Source organism: Bufo bufo, chromosome 9 (genome assembly GCF_905171765.1).
Source record: "Bufo bufo chromosome 9, aBufBuf1.1, whole genome shotgun sequence".
NCBI lineage: Eukaryota > Metazoa > Chordata > Amphibia > Anura > Bufonidae > Bufo > Bufo bufo.
The window spans coordinates 215,366,720-215,392,453 of NC_053397.1; the positions used below are offsets into that span (position 1 = coordinate 215,366,720).

At 42.7% G+C, this 25,734-nt stretch overlaps 1 protein-coding gene across 4 annotated transcripts in view; it reads right to left on the reverse strand.

The window, feature by feature from the left end:
- The window catches only part of LRRC7 (leucine rich repeat containing 7), a 161,036-nt gene extending 143,300 nt beyond the window's left edge, over positions 1–17,736 (reverse strand). For 3 of the 4 annotated variants that reach the window (XM_040407911.1, XM_040407909.1, XM_040407912.1), the window contains exon 1: positions 17,608–17,709. The gene's annotated coding sequence lies outside the window, so the exon portion shown is untranslated. Of the gene's footprint in view, positions 1–17,607 lie in introns of all 4 variants that reach the window. The other variant, XM_040407910.1, reaches the window with a different exon arrangement.
- Between the last annotated feature and the right edge of the window lie 7,998 nt (positions 17,737–25,734).

Consider the following 25,734-nt stretch of genomic DNA (forward strand, 5'->3'; position numbering starts at 1 on the left):
GTGTCCAGTATGTGAATGGGGCATGTGCGGCATGTGTCCAGTATGTGAATGGGGCATGTGCGGCATGTGTCCAGTATGTGATTGGGGCATGTGTCCAGTATGTGAATGGAGCATGTATGACATGTGTCCAGTATGTGAATGGGGCATGTGCGGCATGTGTCCAGTATGTGAATGGGGCATGTGTGGCATGTGTCCAGTATGTGAATGGGGCATGTGCGGCATGTGTCCAGTATGTGAATGGGGCATGTGCGGCATGTGTCCAGTATGTGATTAAAGTGTAATGGAGGTCCATTCAGACTTCTTGTACAAGGACCCTCTGCCATTAATCTCCTTCCCTGCTCCCCTTCCTGCTCTTTTACTGAAACCCTGAGAAACTGCAGCTGCATCCCCCTTCTCTCCCCTCCTTCCTGTCAAGTATTTTCAAGTATATTACACTAGATGCAGCCTTGTGTAGGAACGTCTTACAATCAATGGCTGTCCTGCAATCAGTACTGTGACAAGGAAGAATCTCATCTGCCTGATAAAGAATCCCTTCAGCTTTGAAACCAGAGGAAGAAAATCTGTCCTATGCATCTCCATGGTAACAGACTACAAACCAACCTTACGTAGTCTGATCCTGCAGTCATACTCCCATCTGCCCTTTACTTTTTTTTTTACATACATTTGATAACTCAGCAAGAAGTAGGAGAACAGATAAAGCAGGGGGTGACTACACGGTGCTTATCGTCCACTACCAGGGGGACACATATGGGGGTCATTTATCAAACTGGTGTGAAGTAGGACTGGCTTAGTTGCCCATAGCAACCGATCAGATTCCACCAAAGGAGATGTCAAAAATGAAAGGTGGAATCTGATTGGTTGCTATGGGCAACTAAGCCAGTCCTACTTTAAACCAGTTTGATAAATGACTCCAATAGTTCTGCAAGGGAGCTGGGTTATAATTCCTATAAATATAATTAAGAAAATGATCATAGGGTGTCCCACTGCGAAGACCCTCAGCAATCAGGTGTAATCTGCAACACAATCTGGCTCAAGTTCCCTGCAGCGCCACCGCAGGACAAGCAAAGTATTACACGGTGACCAATGAAATGAATGGGCAGTAGGTGTAAAGCATGGAGGTGTCGGGTCCTCCGGGGAGAGGGGTGCACTTTGTAGACCTCCGTCACAGTGATCTGCTTGGGTGTTTTTTGCACCATTGCCCTTTAATGTGCACCGGTTTGATCTATTGTCCTGGAGTTATACGTAGGACTTTTCTCCTGCCGCCACCGCCTCCTCCTGGGCCTGCGCTGCTGTCATCATTTAGCGGGTGTAAATCCCACTCCCGCATTATTTGGGCATCACTCAGCCGCAGATAATGTATAGCTTTATGCGGATTATTGCCGTCTGTGTTTGCATCGCGGCTTCCACAAATAATAACAATCTACGTAAAGGCTTTTTAAATTACTGCCCACTGACATGTTTACTGCCCCGGAGATGCCGCTATTTAATGCGCGGAGAGGAGAGGATCTTGTTACAGCAAAGTTTTACCGCGCCTCCATACATCAACTTTACGGCTCCGAGATGGCGAGGATTCTGCCGCCACGGAAATGAAACAAAGCCGGGCAAAATAAATCCATGTTAAACACGAGGCCATCCCTTTACTGTGTTACATTGTATATAGCGGCGGCGGGGGCGCGTCAGATGTAGCGGTGCTGAGATTGTCATTTAGCTTATGGCGATAAGATGATTCTGCTTTTACATAGGACTGCAAATCGGAGTCATTCTGGCTACAAGGACCTGACACGTCTGTGCATTATTTGGACACCCCATTGATTTCAATGAGAACTGTGCAATGCTTCGTTTTGCCTGCGGTGGCGCTCTGCAAGGAAATTGCCGCCAGGTCCCTCCACAGGTGACATCAACTTCTAGCGAAAAGCTGACAACCCATTTCATGTCAGATTGATCCCCTCACCAGACTGAGTAGTCAGTCTTCAGTTTTCATTGAATGCTGGGACTTGTAGTCCCACAACAGCCGTAGAGCCGCATATATTTGTCATGCTGCAGTTTATATGGGCACAACTTTAGTTATCCTTCCACTGCCTAGTCCATGGTGTCGCACTGCGACATGCTGCGACTGCGATGCGACAGTCGCAGAAACATCCATTTTTCGCTACTTTTTTGCTACTGTCGCGTCGCAGTCGCAGCATGTCGCAGTGCGACACCATGGACTATCATTATAAAAAATGTCGCGCAACATTGGTGCAGCAAAATGTCGCGCGACACATGTAGCCTAACAATGACCCAACATTCTTGGACGGATTTTTTGCTACTGTGGCGTCGCAGTCGCAGCATGTCCCAGTGCGACACCATAGACTATCATTATTAAAAATGTCGCGGTGCAGCCCTGGCCTAATACACAGGACAAGCCTAATAGCTGCGCAGTCCAGATGCATGATGGGATATCGGGTTTGCGCCTCTCTCTTATTCCTGATAGCTTCTCTATTACGACGATATGTCATTTCAAATGTTAGATTGACAAGGGGCCATGATTAGGGTCTCCTTTAGAGATTTGCTTGATGTGTGACTAGAGAAGAATGCGGGTTTTAGAGGACTGTAGCCGGCGCTGCATTCGTGAAGAATGGCTGCATTGATTCATTGTTGTGGAACTGACAGATTAGAGGTGCAACCCATTCCGGCGGCGGCGGAGATCATACTGTGATAGGCCTCTCTCCATTTAAAGCAGACCTATCATCAGGCGACGCTCTTTAATATGACAGCGCCATTACAGTGATCGATATGCCGTATTATTAGTTTCCCTCTGTGCTATGCTCATTTTAGATAACGCTCTTTTATATTCTCTACCTGAGCTCTGACATCCACCATTTAAAGGGGTATTGGACCTGCTGGTGCCAGTAATGATCTTAAAGGGAATGTGTCATATATTTCATTTTAGTTGCACTTCATTAGATTTCAGGCTGTAGAAGAGAATTAACATGTTCTTTCCCTTTCTTTTTTTTTTTTTACATGTCGCAGATACGTATTCATTACTCTGAGGGCAGCCACATTGGAGGCACACACTTGTTTCTTGTATTTTCTGTATAGATACAGCCAATCAGTGCTCCCGGTATGCAGGGACACCCCCCCCCCCCCCAACTGGTAACACCCGGCTGGACCTTCATGGCAGACTTCCGGCAATTCATTTATAACTTCTGGTAGAAATAATAAAGGAATGGCACAACATAGAGTCATCGGAACAGATGCTCCGGAATTGTTATTATATGGGGGATGCAAGTAGTTACTAAAACAGACGCGTCGGGAGAGGGGACGGCTCCTCTTGTAATGAAAAAATCTCTGAAATCTGGAGAGAAAAAGGCAGAGGATCGGTGGTGTGGCCCAGGACGATGGATGATCTACGACCCAGGGCTGCATGTCTTATATGTGGGGACGGTCAAAATATGACTGCAACATAGAGCACTACAGAAAGTGCTGGAAAATCAGAGGATACTACAGAGAGAACTACTGCAAAAAGAGTACTACATAGACTGCAAAAAGAGTACTACAGAGACTGCTACAGAGAAAAACACTGCAAAAAGAGTACTACAGAGACTGCTACAGAGAGAACTACTGCAAAAAGAGTACTACATTATAGACTGCAAAAGAGTACTACAGAGACTGCTACAGAGAGAACTACTGCAAAAAGAGTACTACATTATAGACTGCAAAAAGAGTACTACAGAGACTGCTACAGAGAAAACCACAGCAAAAAGAGTACTACAGAGACTGCTACAGAGAGAACGACTGCAAAAAGAGTACTACATTATAGACTGCAAAAAGAAAGCTACTGCAAAAGGAGTACTACAGAGACTGCTACAGAAAAAAACACTAAAAAAGAGTACTATAGAGACTGCAAAAAGAGTACTACATTATAGACTGCAAAAAGAGTACTACTGAGACTGCTACAGAGAAAACCACTGCAAAAAGAGTACTACATAGACCGCTACAGAAAAAAACACTAAAAAAAGAGTACTATAGAGACTGCAAAAAGAGTACTACATTATAGACTGCAAAAAGAGTACTACTGAGACTGCTACAGAGAAAACCACTGCAAAAAGAGTACTACATAGACCGCTACAGAAAAAAACACTAAAAAATGAGTACTATAGAGACTGCAAAAAGAGTACTACACTATAGACTGCAAAAAGAGTACTACTGAGACTGCAACAGAGAAAACCACTGCAAAAAGAGTACTACATAGACTGCAAAAAGAAAGCTACTGCAAAAAGAGTACTACAGAGACTGCTACAGTAAAATACACTAAAAATGCCTTCCATTCCATTCTACTCTCCCCCCTGCCCCCTTTGGAGAGAAGTGGGCTTGCCCTACTTCCTGCAGGAAGGGTGGGGACCAGTTAGCTTCAGTTTAGTTTACCCCCAGCTAGGGGAAGGGTGTGCAGGGGCACGTCTCTGCTGGATGTGCCTATGCCAGCCAGAGCACATTAAGCTCTGCTGGCCATGGAGGCCAAAGCTTAAAGCCTCAGGAGCCATGAGGAATGTTCCCTGGCATAACCCAGAGTCAGACTACAAAGTGGAGTGCAGCATACAGAAGAAGCTGAGTTATACAGCCAGCCAGAGAAACAGATATAGCATTGTGGAGTTTACCTGCCAGTTTTATGCTAAAGCCTGCTGGAACCAAAACAAAGCCTGTAAACCATTTTTGAGAACGTTTATGCAAAGTAAAGCTGCCATTGAACTTCATCTTAAGGTCTAGACTCAAGTTATTCTTTTATCCCTCAATTATTCCCCCTATTTATTGCTTCAGAGCCAAAGCCTGGGGTCTAGACGTATCCAGGTAGGAGCACCGTGACACATAAAGAAACAGATAGGCCGCACTACACCACTCTGCATTTCCTACACGCGTTATATAGAGGGCCCTAGGGGGAGGCGCCCGTTGCACAGAGACTGTAAAAGGTGTACTACATAGACTGCAAAAAGAGAACAGAGACTGCAAAGAGAAAACTACTGCAAAAAGAGTACTGCAGAAAGACTAAGGGAGTATTACAGAGACTGCAAAAAAGTACTACAGAGACTGCAAAAGGAGTACTACAGAGACTGCTACAGAGAGAACTACTGCAAAAAGAGTACTAAAGAGAGCGCTGCGACAGAAAGTAATACTCAGGGGTGCACCACCAATGAGGCCAGATGAGGCAATCGTCTTAAGCAGCACCAGATGGGGCCAAGAGGGGGGGAGGGGGGCAGCCGAAGGGCCATGGGCTGAAGGGAAAGGGTTAGGTTAAGAAATTGGCATGGGGGCGGGGGACCGTTTCAGTTTTTGACTTAGGCAGAAGGAAGGCTAGGTGCACCCCTGGTAATACTGCAACAGAGAGCACTACAGAGAGTGACTGCTACAACAGTACTACAGTGACAGGGTACTACTGCTACAGAGAGTATTACAGAAACTGCTAAAAGGGTTACTACTGCAAAAAAATATGTCTACAGAACACTACAAGCATGCTGTATAACAGTCACCGCAGCACAAAGCACTACAGAGAGTACTACCGCTCCATGTGGTGCACCCGGCCACCGGCTCTGAACGCTCAGGTCTTGTCAATCACACATAAGGACGCCTGGCCGGGGTTACTGGTGACGCGACAATTCATCCCGTCCATGGTTCCTTATTTGCATAAAAAACTAGAAAGAAGCGTTTCTCCGGATGAGAGGAACAGATTTTCCCAAGAAAGATAATGCTATGCTGCGGAGCACCTACCTTACATGGCGGCATGCTTACTCCGAAACAGACTCCTTTGAAATGAATAGATGACAAGTTCTGTTGAATCTTTCCCCACAACCCTATATATCAGTCTGCTCAGCTCCTCCTGCCCGATACTAGGCTGCCCGCAGAGCAGACTGCGTCTTCACGTCGACAGGATTACATAAAATCTCAAGCCGACGCTATAACACATAGTGAAAGGTAATTGTAGTATACGGGAGTTGTAATACCCGTTACTACCAAAGGTCACTTGGTGTGCTGTTGTCCCTTCTTAATTATGGAAAGTTGTTGTATGTCAGTTTTGTAAAATGCAATGTAATGTATGTATTTCCCTGCCACTGAAGCTTGCATGCACAGGCCTGCTAGGGGTGTTATTACAGGTTCTAGTCCATAGAGGGAGCTAGGGAGCCCTAGTTTATATAAGGCCAGACAGGGAAGTGCAAGGCAGACGGAGTCTAGTGTCTGTAATCTACAGATGGAGATTAGATAATGTCTGAGACAAGTCCAGGCCTGAAGCCTGCTGTTCAGGAGAAGATTCCCTCCTGAATTCCTACATGCAGAAGCAGGAATACCTTAGCCTGAGGAACCATTCAGAAGCTAGGAGAGACTGAGGCAAATATCAGAGGAGCCAGAGGTATTGAGGAAACAGAGGAGGTACTTATGAAAGCCATAATCAAGGATATAAAGCCAGACTTAGGTTAATGGGCCTTGGTGAAGAATTGCTATATTCCAGGATCAGACAGAATTAGAGTGCTAGCTCCTGTGCTGCGAATCCTGTGTTTTACACTCTGTAATTACCCTGCTGTACTGAATTGCCTGCATCGACCGAATTGCAAAATCGACTGTATGCTGAGGAACTGCGTTTCCAATATTGTCTCTGCCTGCAACCTACTAAAGTTGAAGTTCTGTTTAACACCGCGTTTCCTCAAATTATTTCCTGCATCCGCAAACGGCGTGCCACCGTTTACTTGGCACTGGCGTCACGAACTATTTCTACCTATACCTGCCCTTGCAGAGAGTCAGCTGTACCAGGTTAGTGTATATTGCACTACTACACTCAGAAACACCTACTACGCACAACTTGAGTACACTGCACCTCTCTTTTGGCGTTCCACGAACAGGATACGCACGCTTTCTAGTGCAAGAAGCGTGAACTTTGTGCCTTATACAGTTGCCCTGTGACCAAAGTGACAATTTTCCTGTTTTATTCAAGTGGACTTTGTGGACTGAAAATCGTACCCAAAGTGTACCAAAAACCTCTAAAAAGCGCTGTGCAGTATTGCGCTATACAGAGGAAGAAAATCGCCGCATTGGAGTGTGGTTTTGTGGACTTTAAACATTCCTGCTTGCTGTCAGTGAACAGACAGCGTTTGTACCTAAAGATGGCCGCTGAGCTTGCTGAATTTACTGCTGCGTCACCTTCATCCCGAAAAGGCGGGAAAAGTTGGCGCCTTTCTGAAGAAAAAGCGGGAAGAAGGTCAAGGGCAGGCGCCACGGCTTATCTGGACATTTGCATGTCTGCCAGCATGGACACCGCCTTCCCTATATTGAGATACCTGGGGGGCGGCTCCCCAGTGCAATGGGAGGAGCTGGCTGCTGTAATTGACGCGACCCTATCGCTCTCCTCAGTAGGATCGAGCATGTTGGATTGTGAACAGAGTGTTGCTGCAGCGTCCGCACCTGTAATTGAAAAGATGACTGACATCGGTGTAGAGCCAGAGGAGGCTCCACCGGCCTACACTCCGGGACCGGAGCAACCTGCCTGCCGCACCAGGGAGAAAGAACCCGAGCCCTACTATGGCTCATGGAGGGACTTTTTTCAGCCATCGTTTAAATGGTCTTCCCTGATGGCGGAGATTCGGGAGGCCGCTATCAAGCGAAATACCCAGACAAAGATCGTGTATGAGGAGCTAACTAAGACCATACATGAAAGACATACGCACACCCAACCCCGCCTGGAAAGGAGAAAGGGAGTGGTGCTGTCGTTTGACAAATCCCGTGGCTACGGGTTTATTCAGGACTATCTTACTGGCAGAGACCTCTATGTCAATCGAAGGTCTGTCAAGAGAGACTACCTCCCTTCGTACCAGCACAGCCTCCGCGAGGGAGAGGAAGTGGAGTACACCCCTGCCGAGGGCCTGCGAGGCCCCTATGCGACTGCTGTGACCCGTCCGAAGCGAGGACCTGAGGATTGGGAGGCAGAAGAAGAAGACCACTCTGGCTGCGAGCGAGAACCGGAACGCTCTCCAGAGCCGGCCCATCACGCCTTTCAGGAGCGGAGCTCCTTCATCGGGCCGAACGTCTTCTGGCAGCCAACCGTGTTGGAGAAATGGGTGAGCCCCTACCCTTCCCCCGAGCTGCCACGTCGGGAGAAGACACTATCTGAGCTGGAGCAGCAAAGAGGATTGAGTGCTACCTTCCAGAACATCCGGATGGGACGGAGACCTGAGGCAAGTCCAGAACCTGAAGAGGCCGAGTCTGCATCAGCGGTGACTGTACCTGCGCCGGCGGTGCCAGCAGAGAACAGCGACTCCGACACCGAGAGTATCGGTGAGCAGATCGTCCGGCTGGAGGAGAAGTTGCGGGAGTTGCGTAAGACCTACACCGCCAGGATCCAGACGCCGCCGAGGAAGGATGAGGTAAGGGTGCCTGTCACCACCCGCCGACCGCCTTCTGTTGTCACCGCTCCGTCAGTGCCCCAGACCGGACCCGCGATTGCTGTGAATTGCTGCACCCAGAGCACCGGACCGCTTACTGCGGCGGTACCAAGTATGTCACACCCTGCAGTGATTATGCCAGGGCCGGCACGGCCCACCAGAGGGTTCACCCCTAGGCCTATGGGGCCAATACCTATTAGGGGCCCCTTTACCCTGCAGCTACCCCCTGATACAGTCATGTGGGCCCATCCTCCTGTAGAGGAATACTACAGAAGATACCTCCCTGCAGAGCCAAGTAGCTACAATATGCCACTGTGATCAGCCTGCTAGGCCCTTGATTTATTTCTTCAGAAGGTGATGTTAACCCTTCCAGGACAGGAGTCCTATGTTGCTGGCCCTTTGTTGCAGCTGCCAGTTTGTCCACGGCCCAGTGGTAGGTGTTGACCACTGAAATCATAAAGTCAGCAAGGCCACGTTTGTTTCCAGGACCTCCTGCCTGCTTTTGGTACCCCCACGCCAAGTTGTGCCTGTTCCTTTGTTGCACCTTTTACCCTTCACCCCCTTTTCAGGTTGATCAGGGGTATTACAGCACTTGTCTTTGCTGTCCGTTTGTTGTGCAACTTCATACTAAGGAACCGTGCCCGGAGACAGACTCAAAAGTACCTGAGCCTCTGAGATTCTTATTCTTTTAAAAGTATTGTGCCCAGAGATGGACTCCACCGCATGAGAGCCTCTGTGATTTAATAAGAAATAACCTGGGTACGGACTCATGTTTGTTATTTGAGCCTCCAAGAACTTTTATACCGTTTTCTACTGTTTTATCATGGACTTATTCATTGTCATGGACTATCCTGGTTCTGATGTTACGCTGTGCCAGGTCAGCGCCCCCGTTCCATTCACTATCCTGAGAGAAGAGAACGACGCCCCTTGTCACTGCCCTGCACCTGTGCCAATTGGACCTGATGTAAATGCAGATGAATTGCATATATGTATGCCTGCATGTCTCTTTTTCTATTTCAGGTAGAGATTCCAGTTGGGCGACCCATGATGGAGTACGAGGGCGTACTCAGCTTAAAGCAGTGGGGTATGTAGTATACGGGAGTTGTAATACCCGTTACTACCAAAGGTCACTTGGTGTGCTGTTGTCCCTTCTTAATTATGGAAAGTTGTTGTATGTCAGTTTTGTAAAATGCAATGTAATGTATGTATTTCCCTGCCACTGAAGCTTGCATGCACAGGCCTGCTAGGGGTGTTATTACAGGTTCTAGTCCATAGAGGGAGCTAGGGAGCCCTAGTTTATATAAGGCCAGACAGGGAAGTGCAAGGCAGACGGAGTCTAGTGTCTGTAATCTACAGATGGAGATTAGATAATGTCTGAGACAAGTCCAGGCCTGAAGCCTGCTGTTCAGGAGAAGATTCCCTCCTGAATTCCTACATGCAGAAGCAGGAATACCTTAGCCTGAGGAACCATTCAGAAGCTAGGAGAGACTGAGGCAAATATCAGAGGAGCCAGAGGTATTGAGGAAACAGAGGAGGTACTTATGAAAGCCATAATCAAGGATATAAAGCCAGACTTAGGTTAATGGGCCTTGGTGAAGAATTGCTATATTCCAGGATCAGACAGAATTAGAGTGCTAGCTCCTGTGCTGCGAATCCTGTGTTTTACACTCTGTAATTACCCTGCTGTACTGAATTGCCTGCATCGACCGAATTGCAAAATCGACTGTATGCTGAGGAACTGCGTTTCCAATATTGTCTCTGCCTGCAACCTACTAAAGTTGAAGTTCTGTTTAACACCGCGTTTCCTCAAATTATTTCCTGCATCCGCAAACGGCGTGCCACCGTTTACTTGGCACTGGCGTCACGAACTATTTCTACCTATACCTGCCCTTGCAGAGAGTCAGCTGTACCAGGTTAGTGTATATTGCACTACTACACTCAGAAACACCTACTACGCACAACTTGAGTACACTGCATAATAACCTGCACACAAACAACGGTTTATTGCTAATGTCCTTTAGACAAAAAGTCATTTGTCTGTAGCGGAGAGGGTCGTGTTGCCATTTTTGATCTCAACTAATTAATGTCTGACCGTGTTGTTCTCGCAATGTTGGGGCGAGGACGTTATTATGGCCACATTTGAATCGATCGCTCGCTTTGGAGGTTCTGTATTCCAGCCTCATCCTGCTGGCTCCGCGCTTTATCAAACCAATTTCCAATGAAGCAAGGGACATGTAATGAGAGAAGATTGTGTCATATCCTCGCCTGGTTCCTCTAACAAAGCTGTTAAGGTCTAAATAAAATAAAATAATTGCACTGGAGAAAGTTAATGTAACAAATTGGAATGTGGACTGACAGCTCCCCTAATAAAGGAAAATCGAGATTATTATATGGGCTGAAGGACTGACAGGTGCAGAACATGCATTACAGGGGTTGTATAATAAAAAATACACCACTATTGTGCAAGAATATAACTACTATAATACTGCTCCTGTGTTCAAGAATATAACTACTATAATACTGCCTCCTATGTACAAGAATATAACTACTATAATACTGCCTCCTATGTACAAGAATATAACTACTATAATACTGCTCCTATGTACAAGAATATAACTACTATAATACTGCATCCTATGTACAAGAATATAACTACTATAATACTGTTCCTATATACAAGAATATAACTACTATAATACTGTTCCTATGTACAAGAATATAACTACTATAATACTGCTCCTCTGTACAAGAATATAACTACTATAATACTGCCCCCTATGTACAAGAATATAACTACTATAATACTGCCTCCTATGTACAAGAATATAACTACTATAATACTGCTCCTCTGTACAAGAATATAACTACTATAATACTGCTCCTATGTACAAGAATATAACTAATATAATACTGCTCCTATGTACAAGAATATAACTACTATAATACTGCTCCTATGTACAAGAATATAACTACTATAATACTGCTCCTATGTACAGGAATATAACTACTATAATACTGCTCCTATGTACAAGAATATAACTACTATAATACTGCTCCTATGTAGAGAATATAACTACTATAATACTGCCCCTATGTACAGGAATATAACTACTATAATACTGCTAATATGTACAAGAATATTGTGACGGACTGAACCGTCACTGGGGCTGCTGGAGAAGCCTGAGGGCCAGCCTTCTTCCTACAGACTATGGACCCAGAACTATGGAGACCCCCTCAGACCTTTTGGGGTTACAAGGAACTATGAACCCTGATTTATGTGTGGAATTTATATGCCACATATTTCCTATTGCCCATTAAAAAGGCATGGTGTGGATTCAGCAACACAAAAAGGGTTAACTCTGCACTGAGACTCCCACTGATTGTGTTAGTGATGGGATTAAGATAGCTGACTCTAGGAGTAGCCGACTCCTAGATGAGTAGATCAACCTATGATACACTAAGGAGATAATCCCATCACATGTGTCTCCTCTATCCCTATTCATTCATTATGGAGGGGGGGGGGGGGGGGGGATATGTCTGTTTGCATGTTGTTCATGGTTGATTGCATTATGTTGTTAGACTTCTTGAACTGTATATATACTGTGTTGATCTTCAATAAAGGGAGTTCCTGTTTTACCCTTTATCATGTTGAGGCTGGTGTTTGGGTAACTGATCGACACTGGGGATTGCTATACGCTGAAGATTTGCTATACTCCACTGGCTATAACTAGTAGCTCTTGTAAGAGCTGTTCCTGCTCTCCGGATTTAGGAGAGGTTCACCCACTGGAAGCTAAAGCCCGTTTTTGGGTCCAGGGTGGGTGGAGGACGTTGAGACCCCAACCAAGCTGTTCCTGTTCCTGGTTCCTGTGGTGGTTTTGGTGTAGAGTGGAGTGCTTGGAGTCCTCGGGAAGCACTAGGAGCATCCATCAACGGAGGTACCCGGTTGGGGTGCCAGGAGATCCGTTACAAATATAACTACTATAATACTGCTCATATGTGCAGGAATATAACTACTATAATACTGCTCCCATGTACAAGAATATAACTACTATAATACTTCTCCTATGTACAAGAATATCTCTACTAAAATACTTCTCCTATGTACAAGAATATAACTACTATAATACTGCTCCCATGTACAAGAATATAACTACTATAATACTGCTCCTATGTACAAGAATATAACTACTATAATACTGCTCCTATATACAAAAATATATAACTACTATAATACTGCCTCCTATGGACAAGAATATAACTACTATAATACTGCCTCCTATGGACAAGAATATAACTACTATAATACTGCTCCCATGTACAAGAATATAACTACTATAATACTGCTCCTACTTACAAGAATATAACTACTATAATACTGCTCCTATATACAAGAATATAACTACTATAATACTGCCTCCTATGTACAAGAATATAACTACTATAATACTGCTCCTATGTACAAGAATATAACTACTATAATACTGCCTCCTATGTACAAGAATATAACTACTATAATACTGCCTCCTATGTACAAGAATATAACTAATATAATACTGCTCCTATGTACAAGAATATAACTTCTATAATACTGCCTCATATGTACAAGTACATAACTACTATAATACTGCCCCTATATTCAGGAATATAATTACTATAATACTACTCCTATGTACAATAATATAACTGCTATAATACTGCTCCTATGTACAAGAATATAACTACTATAATACTGCTCCTATGTACAGGAATATAACTACTATAATACTGCTCCCATGTGCAAGAATATAACTACTATAATACTGCCCTCTATGTACAGGAATATAATTATTATAATACTACTCCTATGTACAAGAATATAACTGCTATAATACTGCTCCTATGTACAAGAATATAACTACTATAATACTGCCTCCTATGTACAGAAATATAACTACTATAATACTGCTCCTATGTACAAAAATATAACTACTATAATACTGCCTCCTATGTACAAGAATATAACTACTATAATACTGCTCCTATGTACAAGAATATTACTACTATAATACTGCTCCTATGTACAAGAATATAACTACTATAATACTGCCTCCTATGTACAAGAATATAACTACTATAATACTGCTCCTATGTACAAGAATATAACTACTATAATACTGCTCCTATGTACAAGAATATAACTACTATAATACTGCCCTATATACAAGAATATAATTACTATAATACTGCTTCTATTTACAAGAATATAACTACTATAATACTGCTCCTATGTACAAGAATATAACTGCTATAATACTGCCTCCTATGTACAAGAATATAACTATTATAATACTGCTCCTATTTACAAGAATATAACTACTATAATACTGCCCCTATGTACAAGAATATAACTACTATAATACTGCCTCCTATTTACAAGAATATAACTACTATAATACTGCTCCTATGTACAAGGATATAACTAATATAATACTGCTCCTATGTACAAGAATATAACTACTATAATACTGCTCCTATGTACAAGGATATAACTACTATAATACTGCTCCTATGTACAAGAGTAGAACTACTATAATACTGCCTCCTATGTACAAGAATATAACTGCTATAATACTGCCTCCTATGTACAAGAATATAACTACTATAATACTGCCTCCTATGTACAAGAATATAACTACTATAATACTGCTCCTATGTACAAGAATATAACTACTATAATACTGCTCCTATGTACAAGGATATAACTACTATAATACTGCTCCTATGTACAAGAATATAACTACTATAATACTGCCTCCTATGTACAAGAATATAACTACTATAATACTGCTCCTATGTACAAGAGTAGAACTACTATAATACTGCTCCTATGTACAAGAATATAACTACTATAATACTGCTCCTATGTACAAGAATATAACTACTATAATACTGCTCCTATGTACAAGAATATAACTACTATAATACTGCTCCTATGTACAAGAGTAGAACTACTATAATACTGCTCGGATGTACAAGAATATAACTACTATAATACTGCTCCTATGTACAAGAATATAACTGATATAATACTGCTCCTATGTACAAGAATATAACTACTATAATACTGCTCCTATGTACAAGAATATAACTACTATAATACTGCTCCTATGTACAAGAGTAGAACTACTATAATACTGCTCCTATGTACAAGAATATAACTACTATAATACTGCTCCTATGTACAAGAATATAACTGATATAATACTGCTCCTATGTACAAGAATATAACTACTATAATACTGCTCCTATGTACAACAATATAACTGCTATAATACTGCTCCTATGTACAAGAATATAACTACTATAATACTGCTCCTATGTACAAGAATATAACTACAAAGGATTTACGTGAAGCTGACTTTCTGTCCTTCGTTCTGTTTCTGTACATCTATTATATGGTTGATGACAATGAAGAATTGTTTGCCTTTAGCTACAAGAACACATATCAGCGCATTTTCAATTCCTGCAGTGCTACAGTGACCGTTGAATTCATACTGTATATGTGTCTTGTGGACGCTCATAATCGCTTATTTCACGTGCTTGCCCTTTAAATATCTTTATGTAATAAATTCTCATACAGATTGCAGGGGAACTTTGTAAAGTATTCATTGTGATTTCCATACAAATCAAACAATACAATGACAGCCGCACAGACCAGAGCAGGTGATCCGGCCAGCAGATGGCGCTGCAGTGCTCCTCCGTAACGCGCGGTCCCCTATGATTAATCTGCCCTAGATTCTTAAGGCAATTAACCGAGCGCTCTTATTACCTATGTTCAGATTTTCTGCGCTGGAGAGGATTTTTATTTTGCCATTGAAACAATGAATTTTGGAAAGTACAGGATTTAAATAAACCTCGGAGGCTGTAAAAATGATGGGTCTGTTTAAGGCCAATTACGCTGTATAAGCCGTATATTTTATGGCGACATCGCTGTATATTCCTGTCAGGGTTTTAATTATTGGCACTCGGCAGAAGACGCTGTTTTGCCACCCGTATGTTCGACAAGATCCGGATTCATAATTTCCCAGCAGTTGTAATTGTATATAGCGGTATTATAAATGCATACCTTCCACCGTGAAGTCATTTTAATTATGCCGCACATAAACCCTGTGCATCTATTGAGTGGTATTTAGGAAACACTCCGGCCAAAAGATAAAAATCCAGCTTTTGCCTGAAGTGGGTGTCCCCCTCTACCCCCTAATTTTTACCTGCATGGACCATCTGACCAGGGCATCCATAGGTGCCTGAGTAGAAATGACCTACCCAGGAACCTGCATGGAGAATAACTCCCTGGGGCAGACTTACCTGTCCTACAGATGGATGATGAATGTGAAGCTGGGGGGACTCTTCTGCCCCCCGTGGCCGTGCTGCGGCCCGCAATTTGCACGAACACCCACCGTGGGGCAGCCGCAGCGTATCGCGTTCACTTTAATAGGTCTGCGATCCGCCCGTTCTGCGAAAAGATAGGACATGTTCTATCTTTTTGCGGAACGGAAGTATGGGACGAAATAAGCCTAATTTCGGACCAATTAATGGTTAGTTTCGTTTGAGACAGAATTTTATACCAGAATTGCGATGCTAAAGGTGGCACGTTAGGCCACACCCCTTTTGGGGTGCTCCTGGGTGTGGCTTACAAGGGTTATTCCATGATTTATGTAGAAAATAAAAATCAGACATCCTATAGGACATGACAATTTCTGACAAAGCTAGAACCAGCCCTGCACCTCACATGGATCCAGAGATCTCCCCATTCATTGTTCCAATTGTTCTTCAAAACATTTTCAGGCTGGTAGCTGGGGTGTGTCCCTTGTGCTGCAGCTCCCTATCACAGCTCAGGGGGTGTGTCCTTTCTCCTGCAGCTGTCTTCCTATCACAGCTCAGGGGGGTGACTCCTTTCTTTCTGCTGCAGCTGTCTTCCTATCACAGTTCAGGGGGTGAGTCCTTTCTGCTGCAGGTCTTACCCTATCCAACTCAAGGGGCACATCCTTTCTGCTGCTGCTCTCCCTATCACAGCTCAGTGGGTGTGTTTTTCTGCTGCAGCTCTATCCCTTTAACAGCTCAGGTGAATACCCTTTTTACTGCAGATTTTTCACTATCCAACTCGGGGGGGGGGGGGGGGGGGGGGGGGGGGTGATTCCTTTCTGCTGCAACGTTCTCACTATCCATCTCAGGCGGTGCAGCTCACTTTCTATCACAGCTCAGGGGGCATGTCCTTTCTGCTGCAGCTCTCTCCCTATCCAACTCAGCGGTTGTGTCCTTTCTGCTGCAGCTCTCTCCCTGTGATTGATACAACTTTTAACAGTAGATACGGATGGTGGCAGTTGAAGAATGGAACTGCGCATGTGCGACCAGCTCAGTAGGCGGACGTGCACATTCCTGTGCAGATTAAATACCAGGTGGTGCCATTATAATGAAGTAAAGAGAATATCTCAGAATTCGAGCATTTTTGTAACAGAAAGTAAAATTTGAATGTAACTAGTTTGACATATAATAAAATAATATTTAATTGTGGCACAACCCCCCTTAATGGGGCTTAAAGGTTGCTGAGGGGCCCACCATAGGGACCCCACAAAACCTAGGATTAGGGTCCTGGGCTCCTCCATTTCAATCACAGTGAGTAGGTGTTTGAATGGAGCAGTGGTCACTCATTAAATATCAATGACGACTCCGGACCCCCCTGTTTAGTGATCGGTGGGATGACCCAGCCAGATTGCTCATTTTTTGGGGGCAGTCTATTGATTCAAATGAGAACCATGTAATGCTTCCTTTCCCCTGAGGTGGCGCTGCAGGGAGACTGAACACTAGCGGACTAAGCTCTGTGATCCACTGGAATCAGCCTCTCCTTGGAAGACCTTGTCCAAATCAGACCTCCGCTTTATACGGGCGGTCCTAGTTGTTCTAGGCGACTGTCCCTTTAAATAGTTGGTAAATCTGCCGTCATATACGCTAGCTGCAGGCGTGCTGATATCTTGCAGTACAGGGTATGTCCACCCATGAGGCGCGGTTGTCGTAACGCAGCGATTGTCAGGAGCACACTTTTCTAAAAACGACAACACTTGATACAATGTATCAGCGAGGGGGCGAGCGCGGTGCCGCGGAGAGGCTCGATTGCCAAAAAGCCTTGGAGTTTGTTCGCGCTGTTAAAAAACAGAGAGACGCGTTTTACCTCTTCCCAGCAGCGGAGAACAGAAGAGCGATCTTCAGCGGCGCATTATTTCCCGCCTCATCACAGCGTGTGCGTGCGTGTGTTCTGCATCGCAGGATAAGAATCCCGTAAGGTAAAACTGCAATAAAAAAAAAGCTACAAGAGTCCTTGGATGGCACCGACTCAAACACGCCAACCACAAGTGTGTGGGAGGCAGGGAGTATTATTACTGTTACTTCCTTTATCACTGACACTAAATGACCCTTCCAATCTAAGTCCTTGAAAGAATACCTGTCAGAAGGATCAACCCCGTTAACCCAGAGTAGGGTTGTTCCTGCTGGTTAAAAGGATACCTGTCCTATGAAAATCGGTCACCGAGAGCTATGGCTTTTTATTCTTTTTGCAAATAAGGGCTTCAGTGCACCAAGGAGCATGGCCAGCACTGGGGAGCTTAGGTGCACTGAGAAGCTAGGCCCCGCCCTACGGTGCACTGAGAAGCTAGGCCCCGCCCTACGGTGCACTGAGGAGCTAGGCCCCGCCCTACGGTGCACTGAGAGGCTAGGCCCCGCCCTACGGTGCACTGAGAGGCTAGGCCCCGCCCTACGGTGCACTGAGGAGCTAGGCCCCGCCCTACGGTGCACTGAGAGGCTAGGCCCCGCCCTACGGTGCACTGAAGCCCTCATTTACATAAAGCATAAAAGTCATTTTTTCCCCTCAGGGAAATGAAGTGTAAGCTCCTGCTTATGGGACTATGGGCATTGTGCACTTAAAATGAGTAGTAGTTTGGCTGCTTAGCCCCTAATTGGACAGTTAGAAACGTGGGCTCAGTAGGATTTTATATGGGCACTGTATATCTGGGTCTGACTGGCACTATCTATCTGGGTAATATATAGCTTTCCATGGGTAATGTATGGTTGGATTTGCGCACTGTTTATCTGGAACTGACTGGCACTATCTGGACAATATATGGCTTTTTGTGGGTACAGCATGGTTTTATGTGGGCACTGCTTATCTGGGGCTGAATGCCACTCTCTGGACAATATACAGTACAGACCAAAAGTTTGGACACACCTTCTCATTCAAAGAGTTTTCTTTATTTTCATGACTATGAAGGCATCAAAACTATGAATTAACACATGTGGAATTATATACATAACAAACAAGTGTGAAACAACTGAAAATATGTCATATTCTAGGTTCTTCAAAGTAGCCACCTTTTGCTTTGATTACTGCTTTGCACACTCTTGGCATTCCCTTGATGAGCTTCAAGAGGTAGTCCCCAGAAATGGTCTTCCAACAGTCATGAAGGAGTTCCCAGAGATGCTTAGCACTTGTTGGCCCTTTTGCCTTCACTCTGAGGTCCAGCTCACCCCAAACCATCTCGATTAGGTTCAGGTCCGGTGACTGTGGAGGCCAGGTCATCTGGAGCAGCACCCCATCACTCTCCTTCATGGTCAAATAGCCCTTACTTTCAAAGATTTCCCAATTTTTCGGCTGACTGACTGACCTTCATTTCTTAAAGTAATGATGGCCACTCGTTTTTCTTTACTTAGCTGCTTTTTTCTTGCCATAATACAAATTCTAACAGTCTATTAAGTAGGACTATCAGCTGTGTATCCACCTGACTTCTCCTCAACGCAACTGATGGTCCCAACCCCATTTATAAGGCAAGAAATCCCACTTATTAAACCTGACAGGGCACACCTGTGAAGTGAAAACCATTTCAGGGGACTACCTCTTGAAGCTCATCAAGAGAATGCCAAGAGTGTGCAAAGCAGTAATCAAAGCAAAAGGTGGCTTCTTTGAAGAACCTAGAATATGACATATTTTCAGTTGTTTCACACTTGTTTGTTATGTATATAATTCCACATGTGTTAATTCATAGTTTTGATGCCTTCATAGTCATGAAAATAAAGAAAACTCTTTGAATGAGAAGGTGTGTCCAAACTTTTGGTCTGTACTGTATATTTTTTTTATGGGTCCAGTATGGCTTTATATGGGCACTGTTTATCTGGGACTGATTGGCACTACCTATCGGTGCAATATATCACTTTCTATAGGTAAAGCATGGTTTTACATGGACACTTCATCTGGGACTGACTGACACTATCTGGGCACAATATGACTTTCTATGGGTACAATATGGTTTCATGTGGAGGCTTTTTTATTCGACTGATTGGCACTACCTATCTAGGCAATATATAACTTTCTATGGGTACAGTATGTTTTTATGTGGGCACTATTTATATGAGACTGGTATTATGTGGGCAACATATGACTTTCTATGGGTACAGTATGGTTCTATGTGGGCACTATTTATCTGAGACTGGCACTATGTGGGCAATATATGACTTTCTATGGGTACAGTATGGTTTTATGCGGGCACTGTATATCTGGGACTGGCTGGCACTTTCTGAGGAAAATATGATTTTCTGTGGGTTCTGTATGGATTTATGTGGGCACTGTTTATCTGGAAAAGACTGTGCCAGTCACCTGGGGAGAACATCTACTGTATTAGATTTATGTGGGCATTGTTTATCCAGGGGCGGATTTGCCCTTTGTGGGTACTCACCTCGTTTGTAAGTGCACCTCAGGCTTTTAATCCATTTGCTGAGAATAAAGGCTATAACTGATGCAGACAGAACCCAACACTGTCTCCAAGATGGATTCCACAGCTGGCGAGGATGATTTGATGATATACTCTCAATACATGCTGTGCAAACTTATCATTATAAAAAGCTGAAAGTTACGGAGCTGTGAAAACACCAATTTGCATGTCTGCTATATACACGCAGCGTGTGACAACGGTCAGCATTAAAGGGAAACCATCAGGAATTTTGTATCAACCACCATTTACTTCACCGTTCTCATCTCCTCCCAATGACTTTCGGAGGTTTAGGATTTTCAGTGATGTCTCGAGGTTAATAACCAAATTCAAGGATTGCTTCATGTCAGTGATGTTATCGCTGATGTCAATAGGATGTGAATAGCGCCGCAACGAAACAAACTGGGGGTCAGATTGTTTGGAAACTTTTCAGCTACGATCTCAGCTGTTCTAGTGCCGCTATATCATAGCGAGGAATCATAAGTCCATTACCGCATTCCTGGGGTTCATTAATCATTTCTTATATGAGAATACTCCTTCAAGATTAGGTTCATATTCCTGTACATAAACGAAACATTGTGTAGTTATATTTTTTTACATAGTAGCAGCATTATAGTAGTTATATTCTTGTACATAGGAGCAGTATTATAGTAGTTATATTCTTGTGCATAGGAGCAGTATTATAGTAGTTATATTCTTGTACATAGGAGGCAGTATTATAGTAGTTATATTCTTGTACATAGGAGCAGTATTATAGTAGTTATATTCTTGTACATAGGAGCAGTATTATAGTAGTTATATTCTTGCACATAGGAGCAGTATTATAGTAGTTATATTCTTGTACATAGGAGCAGTATTATAGTAGTTATATTCTTGTATATAGGAGCAGTATTATAGTAGTTATATTCTTGTACATAGGAGCAGTATTATAGTAGTTATATTTTTGTACATAGGAGCAGTATTATAGTAGTTATATTCTTGTACATAGGAGGCAGTATTATAGTAGTTATATTCTTGTATATAGGAGCAGTATTATAGTAGTTATATTCTTGTACATAGGAGCAGTATTATAGTAGTTATATTCTTGTACATAGGAGCAGTATTATAGTAGTTATATTCTTGTACATAGGAGCAGTATTATAGTAGTTATATTTTTTTACATAGTAGCAGCATTATAGTAGTTATATTCTTGTACATAGGAGCAGTATTATAGTAGTTATATTCTTGTGCATAGGAGCAGTATTATAGTAGTTATATTCTTGTACATAGGAGGCAGTATTATAGTAGTTATATTCTTGTACAAAAGAGCAGTATTATAGTAGTTATATTCTTGTACATAGGAGCAGTATTATAGTAGTTATATTCTTGCACATAGGAGCAGTATTATAGTAGTTATATTCTTGTACATAGGAGCAGTATTATAGTAGTTATATTCTTGTGCATAGGAGCAGTATTATAGTAGTTATATTCTTGTACATAGGAGGCAGTATTATAGTAGTTATATTCTTGTACATAGGAGCAGTATTATAGTAGTTATATTCTTGTACATAGGAGCAGTATTATAGTAGTTATATTCTTGCACATAGGAGCAGTATTATAGTAGTTATATTCTTGTACATAGGAGCAGTATTATAGTAGTTATATTCTTGTATATAGGAGCAGTATTATAGTAGTTATATTCTTGTACATAGGAGCAGTATTATAGTAGTTATATTTTTGTACATAGGAGCAGTATTATAGTAGTTATATTCTTGTACATAGGAGCAGTATTATAGTAGTTATATTTTTTTACATAGTAGCAGCATTATAGTAGTTATATTCTTGTACATAGGAGCAGTATTATAGTAGTTATATTCTTGTGCATAGGAGCAGTATTATAGTAGTTATATTCTTGTACATAGGAGGCAGTATTATAGTAGTTATATTCTTGTACATAGGAGCAGTATTATAGTAGTTATATTCTTGCACATAGGAGCAGTATTATAGTAGTTATATTCTTGTACATAGGAGCAGTATTATAGTAGTTATATTCTTGTGCATAGGAGCAGTATTATAGTAGTTATATTCTTGTACATAGGAGGCAGTATTATAGTAGTTATATTCTTGTACATAGGAGCAGTATTATAGTAGTTATATTCTTGTACATAGGAGCAGTATTATAGTAGTTATATTCTTGTACATAGAGGCAGTATTATAGTAGTTATATTCTTGTACATAGGAGCAGTATTATAGTAGTTATATTCTTGTACATAGGAGCAGTATTATAGTAGTTATATTCTTGCACATAGGAGGCAGTATTATAGTAGTTATATTCTTGTACATAGGAGCAGTATTATAGTAGTTATAGTCTTGTACATAGGAGCAGTATTATAGTAGTTATATTCTTGTACATAGGAGGCAGTATTATAGTAGTTATATTCTTTTACATAGGAGCAGTATTATAGTAGTTATATTCTTGTACATAGAGGCAGTATTATAGTAGTTATATTCTTGTACATAGGAGCAGTATTATAGTAGTTATATTCTTGCACATAGGAGCAGTGTTATAGTAGTTATATTCTTGTACATAGGAGCAGTATTATAGTAGTTATATTCTTGTACATAGGAGGCAGTATTATAGTAGTTATATTCTTGTACATAGGAGGCAGTATTATAGTTATATTCTTGCACATAGGAGGCAGTATTATAGTAGTTATATTCTTGTACATAGGAGCAGTATTATAGTAGTTATATTCTTTTACATAGGAGCAGTATTATAGTAGAATATATACTTGTACATAGGAGCAATAGTATGGTAGTGATATTCTTCTATGGCACCGGACATGGTTAAAAGCAGAGTGTGCTTGGCGTGCATGCTGACCTGCATTCCCTGGACCACTCAACAGAGGCGACCTTGACGTGGTGAGTGGCTTATTACGCTTTGGCCAAAATGTACACCAATGCCTCATCCAGCATGGAGGCAGGGCAGAATGCTGGATGCAGAGTGCTATCACATTTGTATTTTCCGTTTGTATATGTATTTCGCCATAGTGATGTGCACCTACATGCAGGTTGTGCTGACTCAATCCCCCACATTTTTTCTTTGTAGTATATATTGGAGGCGTGGCGATCTCCTTGGAGTCATGCACACCTGACCAGTCAATCTGTCCTGGAGGCTGGTTTTAAAGTCAGTATAAAACTGAGTCTGCTTATATAGAACCTACCAGTAGCCATTTGGCTCCAGGAGAAGTATATAGTGGGCTCAGCGTGCATGTTGGTACTTGCATCCCTGGATCCGATGAAAGCTGTAATGGCACCGGACGGGGTTAAAAGCAGAGTGTGCTTGACGTGTATGCTGACCTGCATTCCCTGGACTTTGTGTGGCTGTCATGGCCCACAAACAGGTAGGAACTAGTGTTAGGGACCACTCCATAGAGGCGACCTTGACGTGGTGAGTGGCTTATTACGCTTTGGCCAAAATGTACACCAATGCCTCATCCAGCATGGAGGCAGGGCAGAATGCTGGATGCAGAGTGCTATCACATTTGTATTTTTGTAGTTATATTTGTGTACATAGGAGGCAGTATTATTGTAGTCATATACTTGTACATAGGATACAGTATTATAGTAGTTATTTTCTTGTACATAGGAGCAGTATTATAGTAGTTATATTCTTATACATAGGAGGCAGCTTTATAGTAGTTATATTCTTATACATAGGAGCAGTATTATAGTAGTTATATTCTTGTACATAGGAGGCAGTATTATAGTAGTTATATTCTTATACATAGGAGGCAGCTTTATAGTAGTTATATTCTTATACATAGGAGCAGTATTATAGTAGTTATATTTATGTTCATACTGTATATACATGCAGTTTAGTGCTGATGTAATAAATCAATTTTCCTTGACTTCTTATTCCAGTCGACTGGAAACACAAGAATCTTCTGCAATTGCTCTCAGAGCAGTTGTCGCTTCCCTTCCCCCACTCCTCTTGGCAAGTCATTACTCAGCAGGGGATGATATGAACACAAGAGGATGTTCTTCCAGGAGTCCAGAGATAAATGAATCTCTGCTGCACTATAGGAAAAACGTAAGTTCATACAGCCTAGAAAACCAATAGTCCAATGAGGATTTAGATGTGACTGGAGCAGGAGACATCATGTACGTCGTGACAGACAGAAATAAGACAAAGCTGATATAAAATGCTTCATCCTATGTGTTCAGAGGCAGCGCTCTAATTTCAGTCAGCAGCATTTCTTGAATATCTTCGCTCTCACACGCAGCTACTTTACGCAACGTGCTCATTAATCCTGATTTACATCTCGGCCGCACTCCTCATCTCCTGTCTGGATTAGTACATTGGGTAATCTAACAGAGAAGGCTTCGTACGCAGAGTAATGCACCAAGCTGCAGATCCTGACTCCCTGCCATCTCCATCAATTATTTCTTACTGCCTAGGAGTAATTTACTGTGAAAACACTAACTACATATAGAGATTGGAAATGCTAATGAGCGTTACTTCAGGGTTTAGCGATCAAGCGAGCCTTGAGTCTATCTGTTCAGATGAGCGCGTGGATTCAAGCAGCTTTATTCATAACGCATACAAACAAACAACGGTCGCGGAGAATTGTAACAATATTGTATCAACGGTTTTGGCTTTTAGAGAGATGCCCTGAGAGGTGGGTCCCTTAGGGAGACTTTATAATGGGAAGCTGATGTACCTTTAAGGGCTCATGCACACGACCGTATGTATTTTGCAGTCCGCAAAACACGGATCCGCCAAAAATACGGATGACGTCGGTGTGCATTCCGTATTGTGCGGAACGGAACAGCCAGCCCCTAGTAGAACAGTCCTATCCTTGTCTGTAATGCTGACAATAATAGGACATGTTCTATTCTCTTATGGAACGGACATATGGAAACGGAATGCACACGGAGTTGCACCGGAACGGACACGGAAAGAAAATACGTTTGTGTGCATGAGCCCTAAAGGGGTTTTCCCATCACAGACAATGGAGGCATATCGCTAGACATATCACCTACACCGAGAACGGAGCTGGGAAAGGTGGCGAAGGGTGCACTGCGCATGCGCAGCTGCGCTTCATTCATTTCTATGGGGCTGCCACTGGCTCAGCTATTTCCGCCGGTCCCACAGAAATGAATGGGAGCGGGGTGCGCTCCCATTCACTTGTATGGGGAGAGCGCTTGGCGGTGGCCGGATCCTGGGGTCCTCCAGCCAGAGGTGGAACCGCACCTATGAGACAATGGGGGCATATCCTAGAGATATGCCCCCATTGTCTGTGATGGAAATACCCCTTTAAGGCTTGAACTTTCACGAGTAAACTGTACAAAAACCCTATAACATAATAAAATCTATGAATGGTCTTTTTTTTTTAAGAAAACCTGTCAGCAGACTCAACCCTATTAAATTGGTATATTGTCTAGTAGGGTCGATCCTTCTGATTAAAATGATACCTGTCTTGTGAAAATTGGTTGCATCATTCCTGAGAAACAAAACACTTTTGTTCTTCATTCAAATGAAGGCTTCAGTGCACCGGGGG